This window comes from Canis lupus, chromosome 1, assembly GCF_048164855.1.
Source record: "Canis lupus baileyi chromosome 1, mCanLup2.hap1, whole genome shotgun sequence".
In the NCBI taxonomy this organism is placed as follows: domain Eukaryota; kingdom Metazoa; phylum Chordata; class Mammalia; order Carnivora; family Canidae; genus Canis; species Canis lupus.
This window is the reverse complement of record NC_132838.1, coordinates 99,541,555-99,564,140: the sequence shown is the minus strand read 5'-3', so window position 1 is coordinate 99,564,140 and position 22,586 is coordinate 99,541,555. Positions and strand designations below refer to the sequence as shown.

Here is a 22,586-nt window from a genome sequence, read left to right as displayed (position 1 = left end):
GCCCAGGGGCTCGAGAAATGGACGTGTCAGAGGTCGTAAGACCAAGTCGTACAAAATGCAGGGAGGGTTGGGGCTCCCCCCCTTTTTTTTCTTTCTTTTTTTTTTTTTCTTTTCTTTTTGATGCAAAGGCTCTGGACATGGATTTTTCATAACCTTGCCCTCACGTTGGCTGTGTCAGCCCTAGCCCCGGAAGATTATATAAACGGTAACCTGAGCTGCCTGGGCCAGCCTTGGAAGCCAGGACAGTGCCCGGCAGAGCAGTGTTTACAGGCCCTCCCTCACTGGGGGGAGGTGAGGGGGTCAGCTGCCAGGCGTGGGGCTCTCCTGAGCAAGGAGAGCTGGGGGCCGGGTGTAAGCCTACCCGGCACCCTGTGAAGTTAGCGGAGCCTTCCAGGCCTGATGCAGGGCAGCTCGCCACACTGCAGGCTGCCTGCCTCTGGCTCAGAAACTGGGTTCGGTTGGTCTGTCCTTTGGGCCCCTGCAGCATGGCCTGTGTGTGTGTGAGCCCCATTCACTTGGTGGGTGTCAACCTGTCCTTGGCCCCTCTCCAGAGACAAAGAACTGCGGAGGCCACCCTTTCCTGCAGTCCCTTGGCTTTGCAGTAGGAATGTGGAGTTTTGTCGGCAGGGCTGGTGGCATCCAGTGGAGCCCGCCAGGAGGGACCGAGTCCTGCTTCCTCGTGGCTGAGAGGTGGCTTTGGTGGTTTGTGGTCTTGGGGCCCTGGTGTGCCAAGGATGATGGCGTGGCTTGAGCCTGCTCCCTCCCTGAGCAGCAGGGCTTCGCTGCCGCAGGAGAAAGGGAGGACCGCAGAGGAGCCGGGGACCCCGGGTTTCCGAGCGGGCCCTGTGCCTTCTCTTCCCACCCTCTCCCTCTCACCAGGTGACCCTGCCTGGCGCCGCGGGCCCCCACTGGTGCTTTGCCTTGGAAGGAAGGCCAGTGCAGGGTGGCGGGCAGGACTGGGGGCGGCAGCAGGCGGGCTCTGAGGTAGGCCTCAGCCGTGATGAGGCATTGCAGGCGCACATGACCCTTGGAAGGGTTCTTCGTTTCCGTTCCCTGTAAGGTAAGGCAGGCGGCTCGGCTCTGCCTCCAGCTCCCTGAGCAGAACACAGGCCTGGAGCCTGGCTGCTGTCCAGGAGTCTTTTATGCCTGGACTCTGGGTGGTGGTGGGAAGGCTGGAGAGGGCTTCCCGAGTGTCCTGAACAGGAGGTGCTGGGAGTCCCATCGGCGGGACGCTGTCCTTGTAATTCCCCCGACGACGGGGCAGCTAGTGTTTCCTCCGGTTCCTTGGGCAGCATCTGGGGTCAGCTGCCTCTGCTGGGCCGGTCCCGGGGGGCCCTATGGGAGATGGGGTCTGGAGCAGTCGGGCAGCAGCCAAGAGCCCGGGGGTGTCCAGTGGCCTCCTCGCCAACCAGGAGGCTGTTATATACCATGCGTGTTGTTGGGGACCCCCCAAGGTCACCCTCGAGGACACAGGCAAGAGAGGAAGCTTCTATCCTGGCAGGCCATTCTCTGTGGAGGAGGCGAGGGTGCGAGGAGGGCTCTGGGACCACCATGCGGCCAGGCAGGGCAGCAGGTGGCACGTTGGGTTTGTGCCCGGGGAGGGGTTTCCTAGTGCCCCGCGTGGAGGTGCTCATCAGCTCCCGGCCCCCAGGATTGCTGTGGTCAGTGTCCCGGTAGAGGGTGGGTGACCAGGAGCTGTGCCTTTAGCATGCAGAGCTCCGTAGCCTCCCCTTCCTCAGCCCCCTGGAGATACCTTGGCTGGCGGCTTTGGAATGCCCCAAAACTGACTCTCCAGAGTGTTTCCTTCTCCTGCCCTTAGGACGCTGGGGGGGCAGGTGCACCTGGTGGCCTCCGCCAGAACAGAGGACATCGCCTCGCCAGAGCGGGAAAGGCAGTGTCCAGACCTGGGGCGGGGGTTGGCTCCGAGGACGACCTCTGTGAATCAGTGTGGGAAGGGCTCTGCGACCAGGCATGGTCCCTCCTCAGTCCTCAGGACAGCCCGAGCTCACGTTGGCTGTTAGAGGGAAGCCATTTTAAAGTATTACCTCCCTGCCTTTATTCTTTTGAATGAACTTTTAATCTGGTACCAGACATGTTATGAGAGCAGTAGCAGAAGTACATGCACACACCCCGAGGGGCTGCCCCTGCACATGTCCCATGTCCCCCGTGCTGTCCCTGGCTAGCTCTGGGCCTGTGTAGACCCAGTCCCTGTGTAGGGGCAGATCTGAGGGAACCTGCTGCCACCTCTGAGCCAGTGGGGGTCCCTGAGGGCAGAGAGCGCGGCCAGCCCAGGTGCGGCTGGCACCTGGAAGCTGTGTCAGGTGGGCTACTGGCCTCCCCAGGGTTGTTTGTCACTTGTGTCTTCTTCAGGATCTTGGAGAGAGCCTGGTTTCAGTATCCCCTGTCTGTGGCCCTGCCTTCGGGGAAGCTGTGGTCCGTCTTCAGGAGGCTTTGGGAGCTGCTTTTGCAGGGCTGAGCACTGCTCCGGGGTGGTGGGGGGGTCCCTCCTGGGACCGTGCTTCTTGTGCTGGAGTTGGGGCCTGCGCGCCTTGTGGGGGTTGTGCTGCCTCATGGGGGTGTTGATCCTGGACCCTCTGCTGGGAGTACCTGTGGGGCCCTCGTAGGGCAGGATGAATCTACAGATAAGCTGTGGGGGGCTGAGCACAGCAGCCAGGCACGGGTTCCCAGACCCCGTGGGTGCTCTCGTGATGTCGTCCTCTGCTCTGCCTTGCCCAGGGGTGATTGGGCTTCCGAGGGGCACGCCAGGCCTGGAGACCACAGGGCCTGCTGACAGGGGACCTCTGGCATCCCCCTTGTGTGTCCCCAACGTGCCTGCCATACCAGATGTCTATGTGCCGCTCACCTGGCTGCACCCGGGGAGGCTCATTGCGTGTGGGTGTGTGGGTGTGCTGGGTGTGCCCGTCCCCTTGTTGCCCTCAGAGCATCGTGGGTCAGCCTCCCTCCAGTCCAGCCCAGCAGACCCTCCATGGCCGCGTGTGCCCCACCTGTGTCTTCCGCAGACCAGGGACACCTGCTGTGCTGGGTGGCTTCGTACCCGGGTTGAGAGGCCCCCTCGGTGGCCTTGTGTGCTCTCTCAGTGGCCATGCGTGGTCAGACCTGTGAGTGGGGGCTACATGAGGAGGCCGCTGTGCTTGCTGGAGCATGATGTGTGGCCCTTGGGGCCCAGGTGGACGCTGGCTGCTGGGCATCTTGCGTGTCTTTATTTGCACATGATGTGATTGTGCAGTTCTGTCGACAACTGGGGTTTGAAGTCAGCAGGCCAGCATAGAGCTTGTTGCCTTGAGCCACGTTCCCCGTTTCCGATGCTGGGCCCTTTGTGGTTCTGGTTCTGGTTTGGTTGCCGGGAGACCTCTGTTGACAGGCTCTCTGTCCCCCTGCCTTTGCAGCCCTGGGGTGCCATGTTGGGGGGCAGTGTGGTCAGCAGTGATAGATGAGCACCCCAAGCTGTGGTCACTGTTGTGGGCGCCCTGGATGCTTGTGGCATGTTCCCACGGCTCAGCAGGTGCCTTTCAGGGCATCTTCGGAGGTGGGCTGAGCCAGATTTGGGCCTGATGATGGCCAAGTCACATGGGCCCCAGACTCAGTGTGGGGGGCTAGTGGGCATCCTCACCCCCCAACTGCCAGTGTCATTTCTGGGTCGTGGCTTAGGCAGGTGCACAGGCTTTGCAGGTGGGCTGTTAGCTGGAACACACGTGGTGGGGAGCTGTCCCAGGAGGTTCCAGATGCCAGGTCCCCTGTCAGCGGCACAGGCGGCTGTGGCTCATTGGCCCAGCTGGCATTTGTTGAGCGCATGCCCTGGTTCCAGCCTGGGGGAGCGGGACAGACCACCCCACGGTGGGAGAGCAAGGCCCTTACAGAGGAGGGGTGTTTTCTAGAAGCTTGTGGGAGGCGGGACGGACACGTGTCGGGGGAGGCCATCCTGAGGTCCTGGGCTGGCAGGCTGGCCCTGTGCGTGGCTGTAGGCCTCACTGGGGGCCTGTAGCTCCAGCCCAGCTGTAGGCTGAGGCTGGATGATGTCCAAGGTGACAACATGGAGCTTCAGGTCAACCTCTCTGAGGGAATAGAACTTGACCCGGTCAATGGAGTTTCGGGCTGTGTGCCTGGGTCTCCTTTGCCCCACATGTAGCCGAGTGGGGTGGCAACTGGCCTAAGGTGCTGGGGGGCATGTAGGAGCCTGGCAGGTGGGCTGGGCATCCCAGGCCCACAGTGTCCCCGTGGGGAGGCCTGGGGAAGGCACCTGCTGTGAGCCTTGGTTTACCTGCTTGTGATGTGGGAAGAGTGCAGGCTGACCGTCCTGGGGTGGTCGGGACTGTCGGGAAATGTCTGGCATCGAGCCCTGAGCAGGGTGAAGCACACCCTGCACATGATTGTGAAAGCAGAGACTGGAGTGAGAGCTGGCTGACCCTAGAAGAGCATGGAGGCCTGCCTGCAGGCGTAGTTGGTCCCCGTGGGGTAGGCCCCCCAGGTGCAGGCGGGCTGGGGCCTGTGCTCCCTGCTGGGTAAGGGAGGGTGTGACCCCGGTAGCTGGAGTTTCTGAGGAGCTGCCGAGGATCTGCCTGTGGCCACACGCAGATTAGGGCCCATGTTGGGGGTGGAGAGGCCCCAGGTGGGGATGGTTGGCTGCAGGTTTTCTCACTTCAAATAAGTTTTCAGACCTGGTTCTGTTCCCCGGAGGGCTGAATTCTAAGATTTTCCGGACTGCTCGATCATTGCCTCTCATTGGTGTCAGCTTTCTTTAAATACACGTTAAGTTTTTTTGGAAAAGGATAAAAGAAAGAAGATGAAGTGTGGAATGGGCGAAAGAGCAGACAACTGGTTCAACGAGACAGGACAGACCCACGTGATGGAGTTAACCGCCCTGCGACAAAGGAGCAAAGGGAAATCAGTGGAGTGGAGGCCGTCTCTTCAACACAGGGTGTTGGAACAACTGGACGTCCACGCACAAAGAAGTGAACCCACATGCAGACCTTACTCTTCTCACTCCTTCCTCCTGTCACCTGTCTCCCCATCCCCCCCACCTCCCCTCTGGTACCAGCAGTGTGTTCTCTGTAGCTAAGAGTCTGTTTCTTGGTTTCTCTCTCTCTGTTTTGTTTTTTAAATTCCACATATAAGTGAGATCATATGATATTTGTCTTTCTCTGACTGACTTCACTCAGCATAATATCCTCCAGTTCCATCCACGTCAATGTAAATGTTAGGTATTAATCCTTTTGATGGCTGAGTAATATTCCGTTGTATATATATATACCACATCTTCTTTATCCTTTCATCTGTCAAAGGACATCGAGGCCCTTCTACAGTTTGGCTATTGTAGACATTACTGCTATGTACACTGTGGGGCAGGTGTCCGGCGTTTTACTGCATCTGTATCTTTGGGGTACATACCCAGTAGTGCAATTTCTGGGTCACGGGGCAGCTCTATTTTTAACTCCTTGATGAACCTCCACAGTTTTCCAGAGTGGCTGCACTGGTTTGCATTCCCGCCAGCAGTGTAAGAAGGTTCTCCTTTTTCCACATCCTCTCCAACATTTGTTTCATGTCTTGGTAATTTTCGCCATTCTCACTGGTGTGAGGCAGGATCTCCTTGTGGTTTTGGTTTGTATTTCCCTGATGCCAAGTGATGCAGAGCATTTTCTCATGTGGTTGTTGGCCATGTGGAGGTCTTCTTTGGAGAAACATCTGTTCATGTCTCCTGCCCATTTCATGACTGGATTGTTTGTTTCTTGGGTGCGGAGCTTGATAAGTTCTTTATGGATCTTGGATACTAGCCCTGTTGTCTGATGTGTCATGTGCAAATATCTTCTCGCATTCTGTAGGTTGTCTTTTAGTTTTGTTGACTGTTCCCTTTACTGTGCAGAAGCTCTTTATCTTGATGAAGTCCCAATAGTTCATTTTTGCTTTTGTTTTTCTTGTCTCTGGCAATGTATCTAGTAAGAAGTTGCTGTGGCCAAGGTTACAGAGGTTCCTGCTTGTGTTCTCCTCTAGGATTTTGATGGTTTCCTGTCTCAAATTTAGGTCTTTCATCTATTTTGATGTTATTTTTGTGCATAGTGTGAGAAAGTGCTCTAGTTTCATTCTTCTGCGTGCAGTTGTCCAGTTTGCCCAGCACCATTTGTGGAAGAGACTTTTTTTTTTAAACATTGGATGTTTTTTCTTGCTTTGTTTAAAATTAATTGACTCTGTAATTGTGTGTTCATTTCTGGGTTCTTTATTCTGTCCTACTGATCTGTGTGTCTGTTTTTGGGTCAATACCATACTCTCTTGATCACCACAGCTCTGTAATATAACTGGGAGTCAGGAACTGTGATGCCCTCAGCTTTGCTTTGCTTTTTCAAGGTTGCTTTGGCTATTGGGGGTCTTTGGTGGTTCCATACCAATTTTAGGATTGTTTATTCCAGATTGCTTTGGGTGGTGTAGACATTTTAACAATATTGTTCTCCCCATCCATGAACATGGAATGTTTTTCCATTTCCTTGTATCCTCTTCGATTTCCTTCATCAGTGCTTTATAGTTTTCAGAGTATAGGTTTTTGCCTTCCTTCATTGGTTTTTTTCCTTGGTATTTTATTGTTTTCATGGCAATTGTAAATGGCATTATTTTCTTAATTTGTCTTTCCACTACTTTCTTATTCTGTATAGAAATGCAACAGGTTTCTGTACATTGATTTTGTATCTTGGGACTTTACTGGTTTCATTGATCAGTTCTAGTCATTTTTTGGTGGAGTCTTTAGCGATTCTCTATAGAGTATCATGTCATCTACAAATAGTGAAATTTTTGTTTCTTCCTTACCAATATGGATGCCTTTTATTTCTTCTTGTCTGATTGCTGAGGCTAGGACTTCAGTGCTGTGATGATCAACAGCAGTGAGAGTGGGCATCCCGGTCATGTTTGTGACTTTCAGGGAAGAGCGCTTAGTTTTTACCCATTGAGTATGTTAGCTTGGGTTTTTCATATATACGTGTATACCTACACGTATGTATAACTGTTGAGAGCTTTTTTCCAGAATGCATGTTGTACTTTCTCAAATGTGTTTTCTGCATCTATTGAAACGATCACATTGTTCTTGTTGATGGGATCTATCACGCAGATTGATTTGTGCATGTTGAACCCCTGCAGCCCAGGAATAAATCCCGCTTGATTGTGGTGAATGATTTTTTAATGTAGTGTTGGATTCAATTTGCTACTGTTTTGTTGAGGATTTATGCATCTGTGTTTATCAGGGATGTTGGCCTGTAGTTCTCTTTTTTTGTGCGGTCTTTGTTTGGTTTTGGTCTCAGGGTGATGCTCTTGGCAGTGACATTTTAGGTACAAACCAAGGGCACAATCATGGGAAAACAAAACACAAACTTTTGCTGTCGCATAACATAAAGGAATTCCTAAAACTCAGCAGTTAGAGAACAAACAACCTGATTGAAAAACGGGCCAAAGACCTTATTCAACAGACACCTCACCGGAGGAGACAAGCAGACAGCAAACAAACACGTGAAAAGATGCTCCACGTCACGTGTCAGCAGGGAAATGCAGATTAAAACAGGATCCCATCGCTCGCCTGCTGGCCCAGCGGATGTCCAGGACACCAACAGCACCTGGTGCACCCCGGCAGGCTACAGGGGACACAAGTTGCCACCCTCGCTGCTGAAGATGGCTCGGCAGGTTCTCACAAGACAAAACATGCCAGGGGTGCGTGGGGGGCTCCGTCGGTGAAGCCTCTGGCTTCAGCTCAGGTTGTGACCCCAGGGTCCTGGGATCGAGCCCCATATCAGGCTCCTTGCTGGGGGAGAGGGTCTGCTTCTCCCTCTGCCCCAACCCTACTCTCTCTCTCGCTCTCCCAACTAAATAAAATCATAAAAAAAAACCCACAACCAAAGAAGCTAAACACGCTCTTGCCATTTGATCAGCAGGCAAACCCTAGGTGTTGACCTCAACCAGCTAAAAAACTTAACTGCACACAAAATCCCACACTCTGATGTTTACCCAGCTTTATTAGTAATTGCCGACACTCGGAAGCATCGGGAACGTCCTTCCGTGGGTGCTGGACACATCAGCTGGGTCCATGAGCCCAGGGAAGGTGACTTGGCAGCGAAGGAGATGTGCTGCCAGCTGTGGGAAGACAGAGATGAGCCCTAACTGGACGTTATTAAGAAGAATGTGGGTGGAGAAGGTTCCAATGACGTGAGTTCTGGAAAAGGCTCAGCTATACAGCTGTGAACAGGTCAGGATTGCCACAGGCCGAGGCGGGGACCGGGTGATGGGGGGCGGGGGGGCTCAGGGCGTTTCCAGGTAGTGAAGCCACCCGTGAGGCGAGGCAGAACCACAACCCGCTACGGAGGGAGATGCCTCGGTGAGGAGCTCACCTGTAGGAGCTCACCTGTAGGCCAGCCGGCAGCTGTCAATGTCCCTGATGTGCATGTTGACAAAGGGAGGCTCTGGGGGGCGAATTCTGTCTTTCCTGCTAAATCCTTGCAGGGACCTAGTACCTCTGCAAACACGGTCAGAAAAGCCACCGTCACAGCCGCCTAGATAATGCCTGATTCCAGTCCCCTTTATGTTCTGATGTGGCCTGACCTTCGGGTTCTTGTCCCTACACTGTGGGTGTTCTGCACCTGTGGCCTCTATCACAGGGCGTCCCGGGATTGAGTCACCCACCCACACATTCATTCATTCATTCATTCAGTTTTTTAGGATTTATTTTATTTTTAGAAAGAGGGCATGTTTGCGTGTGGTGGGAGGGGCTGAGGGAGAGAGGGAAACCTCAGTGGACTCTGCCCTGCGCAGGGGGCCATGTGGGGCTGGATCCCAGGATCCTGAGATCACCACCTGAGCTGAAATCAGGAGTCGGGCGCTCATCCGACTATGCCATCCAGGTGCCCCAGGGGGGTGTGACAGGTATTAAAATCTTTCTGTGTCTAAAGGGTCTTCTCATGCCGTTGGTTTTTACATGGAGGCTGTGGTTCAGGGTTTGTCGCTGTCTGTGTGCTGTTCTAGAAAGTTCTCCACTGGGCTGGCTGTGCGGGGAGAAGCTGGTGCTGGACTGAGTCTTCCTGGGCACAAGGCGGCAGCTCTGGGTTAGGGGCTCCCCGTAGGTCTATCCAGGGGTGTTGGTGCCAGGAGGGCCCGGACAGGTGGTCCCTCTCACGCCCGCCTTCCTGAGGTGGTGAGTCTCCCAACATGTTCAGGAGGGAGGCCTCCCCACAGTGATCCCTGAAATAAAGATGCCACAGTATGAGCCCTGGGGCAGAGGAGCCACTGGGGTGGAGGGGCATGTAGTGAGGCTTGGCTTGGGGCCCCGCATCCTGCCCTGGCCTGGGGCCTTGTCCATGGGGAGGTCTGGGCATGGCTATCAGCTGGCTGCAGCCCCAAGGGGTGGGGAGGCCCTTCTCAGGCTCCCAGACCACTTGCGCACTAGTTGGGTCTGCAGAACCACCATGAGAAATTTTGGGTTTCTCGCTTTTACAGGAGAGGGGTCTCGGCCTTGGGTGAAGGGTGGGGGCTTTTGTTGGCGGGAGGGGGTCAGGCTGTGGGAGGGTGCCCGCCCAGGTCTGTCCAGATACCTCATGTCTCCCCCCGCCACCCCGGACACCTTACCCCTCGTCAGGCTTCCTCCCGCACCAGCGATGCTGTCTCCATTTCCCCACAAACATTTTATTTAGAAAAACTTAGGGAAGTTGGATGGCCAGGGTCTGTGTCCTGCCATGTGTCTGGTCCCTGTGGCTCCGCGCACTTGCCCCCTTGCGTGCCCATGAAAGCACCTGTGCGTCTCGCTCATGTCTGACTTGGTGACCATGCTCTGCCACAGGCTGTGCCTCCCAGTGGAGCTAATCGGGTTTGGGTCCAGGATCCAGGCCCCAGTTGTGAGCTATGTCTGGTCGTCATGTCGGTTTTTGTCTAGCACAATCCCTCCGCTGTGTCCTGTCACTGTCTGAGTCTTTGTCCACTGCCATGTCCCACAGAGACTGTGTCCTCGCAAGGTGCCCCTGGGGGCGTGGGTGCGGGTCTCTGGCCAAGGCAGGTCCAGATCAGGTGACGAGGAAGGGACTCTGTGAGGGAGGGGCTGCTCTGCTGCCCCACTATCTCTGACCTGGGGCCTTGGGGTCTGGGGACACTGTGGCTAGAACCATCCAGACCTTGGGAAGGATCATGCTGGACCCTCCCAGGGGGTCAGCAGTGGAACAGGACACGAGGCAGGACGCTGGGCTGCGGGTGCGGGGGCTCTGGGGCTCGGGCTGCAGGCCTCCTGCCTTCGGGATCAGGGAGCCCCAGGGGACCACACCCCAGTCCTCCATTTGGGCTGAATCGTCCATGCCCGGAGCCCCTGCTGGCTCTGTTCACTCCTCTGTTCACTCCAGCATTGGGCTGCTGGGCAGGGGCGGGGGGGTTGTGAGGACGTGGGGGTGCTGCAGGGTGGGGTTCCCTAGGGACCCTTCTGGGAAGGTGCTGATGGGAGGGACGCCGACACTGCCCCAAACCTCTTTCCTGATGCGGCAGCCCTCACCTGGGCCCCTGCCCTTCTTTCCGCTGTTTTCTGTGCTTTGGTATTTTTGCAAAGTCATGATTGTGGTGTCGGAGCTCACACGTGTGACAGTGACTCACAGCCCACAGCCCGCGGCCCGCCTGCCTCCCCAGTCCCTGGGGCCTTTGTGGGGGTGGGCTCACACCCCTACCCCCACCCCAGCCCTGCCCACAGCAGGTGCTGGCCTCCAGCAGGGACCAGGTGCACGGTGGTGGTGGGGGGGGTCGTCCTGTGTCCTCAGTGCGGCTGTTGTTGGGGCCCCAGAAGGAAGCCACCAGGTTGTGTCTGTGCGCTGGGGAATTCCTGGCTGGGTGGCCAGCACAGGGCCACTGGCACCTGCCTGGACGGCTGTCACACAGCAGTAGGAGGGCCGTCTCCTGGGGGCAGAGGGGCCGTAAGCTTGGGTTCAGGGAGAACTCTGTCGTCACTCTGCACGGGGTCCACGGGGTCACCGCTTCTCAGCAGCCTGGGGTGGAGGGGCCCTTGGAGGAGGACACCCCCATCCTCCGCAGGCAATGGCCCCCGCTCCTGGTGGGCAGCGATGCTGAGGTCTCTGTGCGGAGGGGCCCAGGTGGAGCCGGCCGGCTCCCGGACCGAGGCCCAGCTGTTTTTCTTCTCAGCACCCCCTGAGCTGGACTTTTGAGGGTTCTAGGCGGGGGCTCGGGGCCCAGGCATGGGGGCCAGACTGTGTGGGTGCCCGGGGTGGCCAGGGCAGGAGGGGAGGGAAACAGGAGGGCAATTGTCTCTCAGGGTGATGGCTTGTCTGATCTCAGGAGTGCTTCCCCAAGTCCGTGGAGCTGGGAGGGTGCAGCGAGGGTGCGGCAGAGACCCCAGGGAGGCTGCAGGGGGTGGGACAGGGCATCCCCAGCCCTGGCTGTGGACTGGGTTCCTGGCCTCTGGGTGTCAGCCGACTGCCTGCCCCACCCACAGGGTGTCAGGGCGTGGGTGCAGCCCCGGGGCACCTTCTCGCCAGCTGGGTGGATGTGCTCACACCACTGCCCTCCACTTCCCCCAGCTGCCCCACCTGGCCGGCCCTGGGCTGCGGCCCCCCAGAGGACACGCTGCGTCCTGCTGCAGGAGGCCCCGCCTCGCCCCACCTGCTCACCTGCGCCTCCGCGTGTCCAGGGGAGTGCGGCAGTTGGCTCCCAGCGGCCTGCCTGGAATAGGCCGTGAGCCCCTGTAAATATTTGATGATGGCCGAGATAGCAAACAAAGGGCTGCTCTGTTCCGAGGGATGAGACGGTGATCCTGGAACGTTCCGGCCCCGCGGGCTGCTTCCTGGATGGCTCACGGATTCGCGCTTTGAGGCAGGCCCTTTGTGCTTCTGGGCTGAGCGGGCCCCTGTGGCCTGGTGAGGGGGAGAGGGCGGCCTTGCTAGCTCTCCACCTGGAACCGGCTGGGCCTCTCCGGAGGCTGCCCGCCTGGCCAGAGGTCACTGTGGGGTCTTGCCCTTCAGACGCGAGAAGAGGGACCCATTCTTGGTCACAGGCTCTGGGGAGAGGTTCAGAGAAGCCAGGGGACGAGGGCTTGGCGGGGACACCCCACGGCCCAGCAGAGGGGTGCGCGCCCAGCCGGCACTGTAGGGCCCTGTTGGTGCTGCAGACGTGTCACACGCTTGCCCCTGTGGTCTGCGTGTGGCAGCAGCAGCTCCTGATCCTGTCTTCTCTGCTGGCTGGCTGGGCATGCACACGTGCTGTCTTGGGCTGGCACGCCTGGGGACAGGCCTGCCTGCCCCGGAGTGCTTCCGTGGGAAGGCCGAGCCCTTTGCAGCAGCCCTGCCGACGACCTGGAGCAGGTGCTTGGGTCCTCGCAGGGGAGCCACAGCCCTGCCCTTGGGCGGGGCCTTTGCCCTTGGGCGGGGCAGTACCTGGGGCATCCCGGGCAGCCTCACTGCTGATGGCCTCTGGCAAAGGGTTCTGCTGCGTTCTCTCTGGGGAAGGAGAATACTATGGGCGAGGCCAGGATAGGGGTAGCTGGTGGAGGTTGAGTCACGAGGGTATAATTATTAGTGGTTGTAATAAGCAGGGTGGCAGTTTCCTGCCAGTGCACCGAAGCCCTGTGCAGACCTGCTCACCTTCTCTGGTTGAGCCCTGGCTGCACCCCAGGGAGGCTGGCCTCTACTTACGGAGGCCGTGGTGCTGGAGACACCCTCACTGCCCTGGCAGGCAGGGGTGGCCCGGGGATGGTTGGCGGGGAGTCTGCAGGGGCAGCTGCCCTTTCCAGGCCCAAGGGTATGTGGGAGGCTGGGTGGGGGCTGCACGCCTCAGCCTGTAGCTTTGCCCCCTTACGGGAGGGACTCTGCAGGTGTACTTGCGTGAAGAGCCCTGCTGGGGGTACCCGGTGTCATCCCTTGGGTGCTGACCACAGAAGGACGTGGTGGCCTCTAGAATGTGGACAGGGGAGAGAATCTCTGAGGAGCCCCCCCGGGGGGGGGTGGCCCTGTGTAAACCTTGTTGACTTGGCCTGGAGGCCTCCTTCCTGCCTCTGGCTCCTAGAGCTCAAAGAAAGAGGGTTTGCGGTGTGGACCGCACGGCATTTGCTGGGCGGCGACAGGAAGTCATCCTGCCTCCTTGTGGACGGCGTGCAGCCCAGGGCCCGAGGGGCCACCCGGACCACAGAGGGCCATGGGCAGGGCTCCTTATGAGCGGTGCTGGGGCCCGCGGGGCTTCGTGTCAGGGGGTGATTGGGTACTGCTCAGGAGCAGCCCAGGTGCCCTGACTGCCTGGCCTGGTCAGTGGGTGTGCGGGGACACTGGGGAGTGGTATGGAAGTCCTCTTCAAGGACAAGGGCAAAGAGCTAGAGGGGAGGAGCCAGGAGCAGTGAGGGTAGTGGGTTGGTGGAGCCCCTCTCTAGGAACCCATCCCTGCGGGCAGCGTCCTGCTCACCCCTCCTGGGGACAGGGCCAGCACCATGGGGCAGAACCTCAGGCAGTGGGGCAGGGCCAGCCCATGGCCCGGGGATTCCTGGAGGGGCTCTGGGGGTCCTGGGGAGCTCAGGCTCCTGCCCCTGGGCCCGGCACTTAGAGGGGTTGGTGCACAGGCCCATCGCAGAGCCACACACGTCCTGGGGCCACAGGGAAAGTAGACCTCATGTGCCAGGTGGGGCCTCAGGGCCCGGGGTCCCTAGGCAGGGAGTCTGGGAGTGGGGTTTCCTCAGGGTTCCACTGGTGGTGCTGCTCCCCTGTGGGGGCACAGTCCAGATCAGAGGGTCAGTGCCAGGCTAGGAGTCAGGGCCATCTGGGGCCCCCCCTCCCTAGGAGGTCCACTTTATGCCCTGCTTTCTGGTGCACACACTGCCCTTCAGTACCCCCCCCCCCCCCCCCCCCCCGCCACCAGGTCTGGCTCACAGCCCAACTTCCCAGGGCTGGGTGTGCAGGGGGACGCTTGGCTGGTATGGCCTCCACAGCATAGACTACCCTCCCCTCCTCTGGCTCTGCCTTCCTCCATCTCTGTCCCCCTCCCCCGGCTCTGCCTCTCCCCCATGTCTGCCTCCATCCCTGTCCTCATCTTTATCCCCCTCCCCATCCCTCCTCCATCCCTGTCCCCTCCCCCAATTCTGCCCCTCCCCCATCCCTCCCTATCCCTCCTCCAGCTCTATCCCCCTCCATCCCTCCCCCATCCCTGCCCCCATCTCTGCCCCCTCCCCATCCCTGCCCCATCCCCTCCCTGAACCCTCCTCATCCCCTGTCATCCCTGCCCCCTCCCTCCCTCATCTCTGTTCCCACCCCCCTGCCTGCTGGAGCCCTGTATCCATAGCAACAGTTACTGCTGTGGAAGCTGGCGCCTGCTCCCTCATCCCGAGGGGAGGTATTTTTGGCACTGCGGAGAGATTTTATTTTATCTTTGGTGTTGACTTTTACTCTTTGAGTGAGCACCGCACAGAGAGAGCTGGGGCAGCTTTCAGGGAGGTCTGAGGGCTTCGCGTGGTTGTGTAGATGCTGGCTCTTCCCTGTAGACAGGGTGGAAGATGCTGGCTCCTGGGAGCTGCCTGTAGGGGGTCCACGGGCTGTTTGGGGCTCAGGGCAGTGACTCTGGGTGATGGGGGGATGGGGTGGCCGTGGTAGAGGCCACTCAGAAGCCCCTCAGCCTCATGGCTTAGCCGGTGGCCATAAGAGCAGAGTTTAGGGTGGTCTTGGGTGTCCCCTTCCAGGACATCTTCCTGCCCCTACAGGGCCCGCATGGATGGCGTCATGTTGGGCTCGGGAGTCGGGACGCCCCTCACTCTCCTGGTCCTGGTGGCCATGAGCACAGGTGCAGTATGTGCAGGTGCAGTATTTGGCACCTGCTGCTGAGGCATCTCCAGGGGGGCACCGAGGAGACTCTGGGGTATGACCCCCACACATGTGGGCGTTGTGGCTGGGCTGTGGATTTCCAGGGGCCCTTGCTTGGGTGCACGTGCCTGGGGAGGGGCAGGTGCACCTGTGTGCCTGTGAGGACTGCTGGGGATGGCCTGCGATGCACCTGCTGTCCTCAGGAGGGGAGTGCCTGAGGAGCAAGCCTAGTGGGTTGTGTGGCCCCGGCCCCTCAGACGCTGGAGATGCCCTCTCCCGGGCTTCCCTGGGACACACGTGGTGGGGTGGCTGGGTGTGCAGTGCCTTGGGGTCCCTGGAGCCACTCCCTGCCTGACCCTCCCTCTCCTCATCTGCAGCTTGCAGGGGGCTGTCGGGCCGGGCCAGGCTGCCCCCGCAGGGTCAGGCCTGGGGCATCTAGATCAGGGGCTGAGGCCCAGTAGAGCGATTTCTGCCTTGTCATCCTGGAAATCCCAAACAGGCCAGAAAGAGAACTGCCGTCCAGCCTCCTCTCTCAGTGTTACTGGTTGTGTCTCATTCATTAATCTTCCCAAAGTCTGCATCTCGCGTGAGCTCCCAAGTACAGGCTTGGGGGGCAGGGGCCTCGGGTGCCCCCCACGAGGCTGTCTCCTGCCACATCTGCACCTACAGCACCACCCCCCCCCAGCCGGAGCAACAGGGGGAGGCATTCAGGTCTGTGGGTTTTACAGAATGAGGACTTCTGCTCCTGGAAGCTGTTTAGGGAACAGACAGGGGAGAGGGCATGGTGGTCCCCACCCTAGGGAGGGGACAGAGGCAGGCTGAGGGCCGCTCTGCTCATAGTGGGTGAAGTTGAGCCAACTGCAGAGGACTGGGCGGAGAGGAAGTGGTGCCCCCATGCCTGCCTCCTGAAGGCAGCCCTTCTCCTTCACCGTTTGGTCGGCCCCTCGGCCTGCCCCTGCTCTCCCTGTCCCTCCACGGCCGCCGTGGGCAGGCTCTGCTATAAATAGCCGTGCGGTGGAGGCTCGGCGGGCACCCAGGCCACGAGGCTTGGATGGCTTCCCTGCGGGGGCACAGCCTGCCTTCTGGCACGTGTCGTCTGTGTAACGCGGTCTTTGCGTCCTCCTGAAGGCGGTGGAAGAAACAGGTTTCCGTGCGGGAAGAGCACCCGTGCTGTTACCGCCCGCTCGCCCTGCATGCGCCCTGCCTGGGCACCTGTGCGCCCACATGGCCCACTTGGAGGGCGGGGGTCTGTAGGGATTGGGGCATGCTGGGGGGACCAGCTGGGACAGAGGCCTGCTGGGGGCGAAGCCATGTCAGGCTGTGTGGCCCTGTGTGGCGCTGCCTTGGTCAGGTGGCTGTGTGTGCGCCCTGGGGCTCCCAGTGCCCGCTGCCCCATGTGGGACACCTCCCCCAGGCTCCTTCTGGATCGGGGACGCCCGGCACATCTGGTGGGCAGACTCCCTGTGATGAGTGCTACCCCAGAACTGGGGGCCGAGCACGTGGCACAGCCTCAGCAAGAAAGCTGACAATCCATTTGTACAGGTCACACATAGCCTGAGTCCTGGCCCTGGCCCCGTCCCGGGGAATCCTGATGCCCATACACGGGAGGGAGGAGCCAGCCTTTGTCCAGATGGACAGAGGACATGCTCAAGGACACTGATACGTGAGGCTGGCCCTTCCCTCAGTGCTCTGTGCCCTGGCAGGCAGGGGCAGTGCGGGGAGGGTGGTTGTGGGGCTGTGGGGTTCTGTCTAGGAGTCTGGGGTGGGCAGGCCCTGTGGGGTGTGGAGGACTCCGTGCCATAACGTACCCAGTGTGGTTTGTTTCCTGTGCTTCACCTGCTCGTGGTTGATACAAGCGCCTCTTGAATCTATGTCTGAGTGTCTTGCTTCAGTTTTGGGAAACTTTGGACTTACTATTTTATGCATGTTGCCTTATTCCCATCTTTATGCCTTGTTCTTCCAGAATCCCATTTATGCACAGGTTGGACCTTCTCACCATGTCCTATGAGCTGCGTTTCCTCTTCCTCGTGTTTCCAGCGTTTGTGCATCTGTGTCCCAGTCTGCGTGTTTCCTGTGGGCTTGCCTTCCACTTTGCCGATCCCGTCTCCAGCCATGTCTTACTTGCTGCTGAGCCCCCGTCTCAAGTTCCCTGTTTCCTTTCTTAGTTCCAGTTTCCATTTGGTTCTTAGCACACAGATTTTGGTGAATCTCGGTTATCTATTTGACTTCTTGCATAAGAAAAAGACATTTTTAAGAATTTTTTATGTTTCAGATTTTTTGGATAGTTTTTTATGTTTTTAAATTTTATCCTAATTCCAGTTCACATTCAGTGTAATATTAGTTTCAGGCATTCCTTCCTCCCGTCACCTGTCTCCCCCAGCCCCACGCATTTCCCCTCTCCTAACCATCAGTGTGTTCTCTGTAGCTAAGAGTCTGTTTCTTGGTTTCTCTCTCTCTCTCCCCCACTGTCTCTGTCTCCCCCCATCTCTCTCCTCTTTCTCCCCCCCTTCTGTCTCTTTCTCTCTCTCTCTCTCTCAGTTACATATGTTCTTGACTACAGCAATCACAGGACTGCTGCTGTCTGTCTGATACAATATTCGGATCCTTGGGGGGGTTTGTTGCTATTGTTTGCCTTTTTCCCCTCTTGCTGTTCTGTCATTTGGCCTTGGCCAGGCCTGGTCGGTCTGGCCATTTTTGATCAGCGTATTTGAAGCTCATGGAGATCTTTGAAATGGTGGGGGATCTTGGTTTCCTCTAGAGAAGATGGACTTGTGCTCTTAGCAGATGCTGTGATGAGGGCGGGCCGTGTTCATCCTGTCTGGACTCGAGCCCAGCCTTTGCAAGGCCTCTCTGCTCCATTCTGTTCATTCTCCCAGTGTGGAGGCCTCCTGGAGAAAGTAGACAGAAAGCTCGTGTGTTCACCCTCAGACGCCAACGCTCTGCTCAGTGGCCCAGCGCCTGGTGTCCGCCTGCTGCTGACGCTCTGAGGCCGGGCTGTGCAGGAGCAGTGCAGTGTGAGCTACGTGGGGAGTACGTGGTTTAATAGCCACGTTGAAAGTATGAAAAGAACAGGTGGAGTTCATCTTAATATTTTTCTATGGTTCAGTACATCCAGGGTATTGTTTTTTTAAGATGTGAAGCGTGAGCTATTAATGAGGTTTAAACAATTAAAAGGGAGTTACCGTGTCTCAGAAAGCTGGTGTACTGTCTTACACGTGGATGACCTCTGTGTTGGGAAGAGCCCATGTCAGGCACTCACAGCCACGTGTGGCCTGGGGCTGTTGTCTGGGGCAGAAGGTGGGGGCTCCTGTGTCTCCTGGAGTCACGCCCAGAGCTCGCGGCTCATTTCAGGTGTGTGTGTGTGTCTGTGTGTGCGCGCGTGCGTGCGTGTGTGTGTGTGCGTGTGTGTGCTCGCGCGCGCCGCTGACCCCCTACCATCTTGTCTGTTCAGTGGCCCTAAGGCTCTCGCTGCCCCCCTTGGGAGGAACTGCGGAGTCAGTTCACAGCCTTGGGGCAGACGTGAGCCCTGGGGCCTCAGCTTCTGTCACATGTACTGGGTCTGTCTGGCAGAGTGTCCCCTGGTGCAGCGCTGGCCCTGGGGGTCACCCCCTTCCCCTGTCCCCCCAGTACAGTGCTGGCTCTGGGGGTCACCCCCGTCCCCCTTCCCACCCCCTGGTGCAGTGCTGGTCCCAAGGGACACTGTAGATACTCAGGCCTGGGAGCATGTCTCCCCTGGCTTGAGCCCATTGGTGGCAGAAATCCCTGCAGCCTGATCTCTGGGGCCATCTTAGACCTGTTGGCAGGATCACCCAGGCTGGACAGGGCCTCTAGACAGGAGGGGAGTGAGGTCCTGGCCACTTCTTTTAGGGGGGGTGGCACTGGGAGGTGTCAGGATCCCCTCCTCCACGCCTTAGTAGCCAGAACTGCGGTTCTGGGGGTTCCGTGGGTTGGAGGCGGGCAGGGGAGAGGGGTTCTGCTTCCTGAGGAGACTCCAAGGCATTCAGTACATTGTCACGAGGACCTCACACCTTAACTGCTTCCCGGTGTGCCCCAGTGTTTGTACCCTGTGCGAGGGGGCACAGCCACAAGGCAAAAGGGAGGTGACTCCTGGCTGGCCCCGCCCCACAAGGGTGACCTGGCAGCAGCTGGCCATGAGGTGGGGCAGTCCTCAGTGTCCTCACCCTCATCCCTGCAGGCCCATCCTTGGTGCAGGTGTTCATCTCAGTTGATTGTGACCGAGGTGTGTCCACATCTGCCTGAGGCGTCCCTGCAAGGGTGGCCTGGGGTGAGGCTGGCCCCTCCTAGAGGGTGTGGGGCCTCAGGTCACCCACCCAGGGCAGACACTGCCTATTGGGCGGGAGCCCGGGAGGGAGGGAGGGCTGGTGGGTTTCTCTCGCTGGCTCCCGTGCCCATAGGCCCCTCTGCACATGTCACACCGTGGTGGCCCACATCTCTGGCCCAGGGGCCCAGGGTTCGGGCAGATGTTCCCCCGAGAACACCTCGAGGTTCTGACCCCACTCATGGTTTCCGTTGTCCCACTGCCCTGATCCCCCGTCCACCTGCCTCCAGGAAAGAGTGGACTCCAGCAGGAGACGGGCCAGCAAGGCCTCCACTTGGAGCCGGGACCCTGTGGCCAGCCAGGAAGGGGCCAGCTGGACTGTGGGGGCTGACTCAGGCCTGAGAGCAGAGGAGGCCCATCTTGACCACATCCATCTGGGTGCCCGGGACTATCTGAGGTCCAGATAGTCCTGAGGTCCTGGGAGAGGTTTGCTGGGTAGACAGGCTGGCTTGGGCCCCCAGGTGGCTCAGGCTTGCCCCATGCATTCCTGCCCTGGACGTGCTGTGCCCTGTGGATGCTGGTGCATGTGGCCGGGGGCCCCGAGCAGGCCTGGACTCCCCCTCATCCTCCTTGTCTCCTGCTGGTTTCCTGCCAGGGCCCGTCTGCCCTGTGACGAGGGCGGTGGGGGTCCTGTGGCTGCTCGTGACCCAGGACGCCTGTGGTCTTGGGGGCCCAGCGGCCACAGTGCTGTTGCAGCTGTGCTACCCTTCCCACCAGGTCTCAGGGCTTTACCTCTGCCCACCTGTGCCCTCACCCTGTTTCTGGGCATGTGTGATCTGGTGTCTGCGGGCCCAGAGCCCTGTGACTGGTGCCTGAGGGAGGTGGATGCCTGTGCTCTCCAGTGCGGTCACCACCTCAGGGACGCCCCAGGCCCTGGCCCACCTCCCGCCTTAGGCACGTCCTCCAGGCCTGGGTTGGCTGGGCCCTCTCCCTGGGGCTGGGGACCACAGAGACCCCTTCCTGGGTCCGCTGTCCCTGGAGCCCCCGCCCTGGGCTGATTCCCCGACTGGGATGGTTCTCAGCAGAGGTCCTTGAGGCGAGCATTTGTTCTCATTTACAACCAAATGGCAGGATGGGGTGTGAGTCAGCTCGTCCCCCTGGGACTCTGCAGATGTTGGCACCTTCCTGCTGGCCCTGGGTGTGGATCCTGCCTTCTCCTGCCTGGGCTCGGGGTCGCGGGGCAGCTCTGCTTGGCTGAGGAGATGGCTTCCCAGGCCCCTAGGGCTGCTGACTCTCTATGGGTATGGGAGAGGTCGGGGGTGGGGGTACCCATGGCTGTCCCCTGACCTCAGACCACCTGTCCCGGGAGGCTGTCCATGCCTCACCTGGCCCTTTGCTAGAGGGGTGAGGGACATTTCCCAGGATGTTTCTGTCCCTTATCTGATTGGCCCCCACTATCTCTGGGGACCTGCTGGGGGGAAGCTGCTGAGTGACTGCTCATCCGTGTCTGGTGGGGAGAGCTGACCCCCCAGACCCCACCCTGTGCAGAAAACCACCTGATTTTTCTTAAGTAAATCATCACGTGTGCTGAGTCTTCTTGGACACTCGGGGTGGCTTGTTGGCCATTTCTGTATCTTATCTGCTGTGCAGGAACCACCTGACTTGGGGCATCCCTCTGGCCTGTTTCATGACCTTGAGGCCCCTAGCAACTCCATTAGGACCTCAGCCCACACACAGTGGGTCTCCCTCTGTGGGGTGACTGAGCAGCTGGCCACATGCCGTGGCCGGGACTGGGCAGCTCCATGAGGGGCACTGGGCAGCACTCTGAGGACATGCCAGCTGACCTTTCAAATGATCAAATGGTGTGTCATACAGTTAAAAATAGCCAGGTGGCTGAGAATATAAATGAGACCTGCTCCCTGCACTTTCCTCTTCCAGGCCCGGCCCTAGATGCTCCCGCAGGGCCTTTGATTTCTCCCCTTTGGCATCAGCGGGGGGCTGTCCATGTTGGTTCTACTGTTTATGACACAAACTTTTTCTTTGAAAGTCCAGTGAAGTCTCTTACTTCTGTCGAACGATGGCACATAAAGGATGTGGGGGTTCCTCAGCATCAGGGACCAGAGGGTGGTTGGTGGTTGGAAGGGCCTCGCAAGCAGAGTGGGTGGGGGGCGCCTGGGGAGCGCCCGTGCCCCCCCATGAGGCAGGGCCTGCCTCTGTCACCCACCCTCCAGGCCACGACCCCCCCCTGCAGGAGCTGGGTTTGTGGGTACCCTCTTGCAGTGACTGCCTGACAGGGCGCCCAGAAGGAAGCTGTGGTTGTCACGTGGGAGAGAATGAGCCGTTGGCCTTGTGGTTTGATGTCCATGTGGCTGGGCTCCAGGACTGCGATCCCCCGCTCTGTGCTGGGGAGCCTGTATTTCAGGGGCAGGTCTGGCCTGGGCGCCACACACACCTTCACCAGGCGGCCATCTCCCTTCTGAGACCTCAGGCTTTCGGCTACCACTTCTGCTCCTCTGATTCGGTTATTGGATGTTTTCACTTTAATTTTTGACCTTTGAAAACCCGAGCTATTATTTACATGTAATGAGATGCAGATATTACGTGTCCAAGTGGATGAGATGCACACACATGTGACCCGCATCCTTTGTGAGGACGCAGACTATTCCCCCTGCCCCCCTGCCTCCAGGTCCTGCACCCCCCATCCATCCCCCCTGCCCCCCAGTCCCCACCCCAGAAGTGAACATCCTTGGCCTCAGGTGCTCTGATTTTTCTGGACTTTGGTGCTGTTCTGTGTGGAGCTACTCTGAACCCGTGTGCCGCCCTGGGCAGGTCCCTGGGTGGGTCCCTGAGGGTTCCTGGTGGGTCCCAAGCGGGTCTGTGGGTAGATCCCTGGGTGGGTCCTGGTGGATCCCTGGCGGGTCCGTGGTCGATCCTTGGGTGGGTCCCGGTCCTTGGAGGGTCCCTGGTGGGTCCTTGGAGGGTCCCTGGAGGGTCCCTGGTGGGTCCCTGGAGGGTCCCTGGAGGGCAGTGGCTGGGCCCTGGGCAGGTGTGAACCCTCCTTGTACCCCTGATGCGTCCAGAGGCCTCAGCTGCTCCTGGCGCCCCCTGCGGTTCTGTGGCCCCCTTAGTTGGGCCTGCTGGTGGGCATCAGGTGTCATCTCAGGGCTGGAAGGGACGTCTTCTTGGACACTCGGGATGGCTTGTTGGCCATTTCTGTATCTTATCTGCTGACACCCTGTTTGGTTGTGGAATTGCAGGGGTCCTGTGTGTTTGGGTGGAGTCCCATGTCAGAGGTGTCATTGGGAACCATTTCTCCGGTCTGTGGCTTGATTTTTCTTAAGTAAATCATCACGTGTGCTGAGTGAAGTATGTTTCCATGTCATTGCCGGGATTAAATGTTAGTGTATTTGTACCTGATGTTTCATCTTATTTCCAAACTGGAGCCTTCGTGGGACACTTGGTGGTTCAGTGCTTGAGTGTCTGCCTTTGGCTCAGGGTGTGATCCC

The 22,586-nt window shown here is 58.7% G+C and overlaps 1 protein-coding gene and 2 long non-coding RNA genes across 12 annotated transcripts in view; 2 read left to right on the top strand and 1 right to left on the bottom strand.

Annotated features, from left to right (window-relative positions):
• Positions 1-22,586, top strand: part of WNK2 (WNK lysine deficient protein kinase 2) — a 100,518-nt gene that overhangs the window by 954 nt on the left and 76,978 nt on the right. The window lies entirely within an intron of this gene.
• LOC140641819 (uncharacterized) lies at positions 182-7,172 on the top strand. Its single transcript, XR_012038417.1, has 2 exons — positions 182-3,547; positions 4,787-7,172. It is a non-coding gene; the product is annotated as an uncharacterized lncRNA (long non-coding RNA).
• LOC140641816 (uncharacterized) lies at positions 8,691-13,806 on the bottom strand. The gene is made up of 2 exons (XR_012038415.1): positions 11,637-13,806; positions 8,691-9,222 (listed from the first exon to the last, which is right to left on the bottom strand). It is a non-coding gene; the product is annotated as an uncharacterized lncRNA (long non-coding RNA).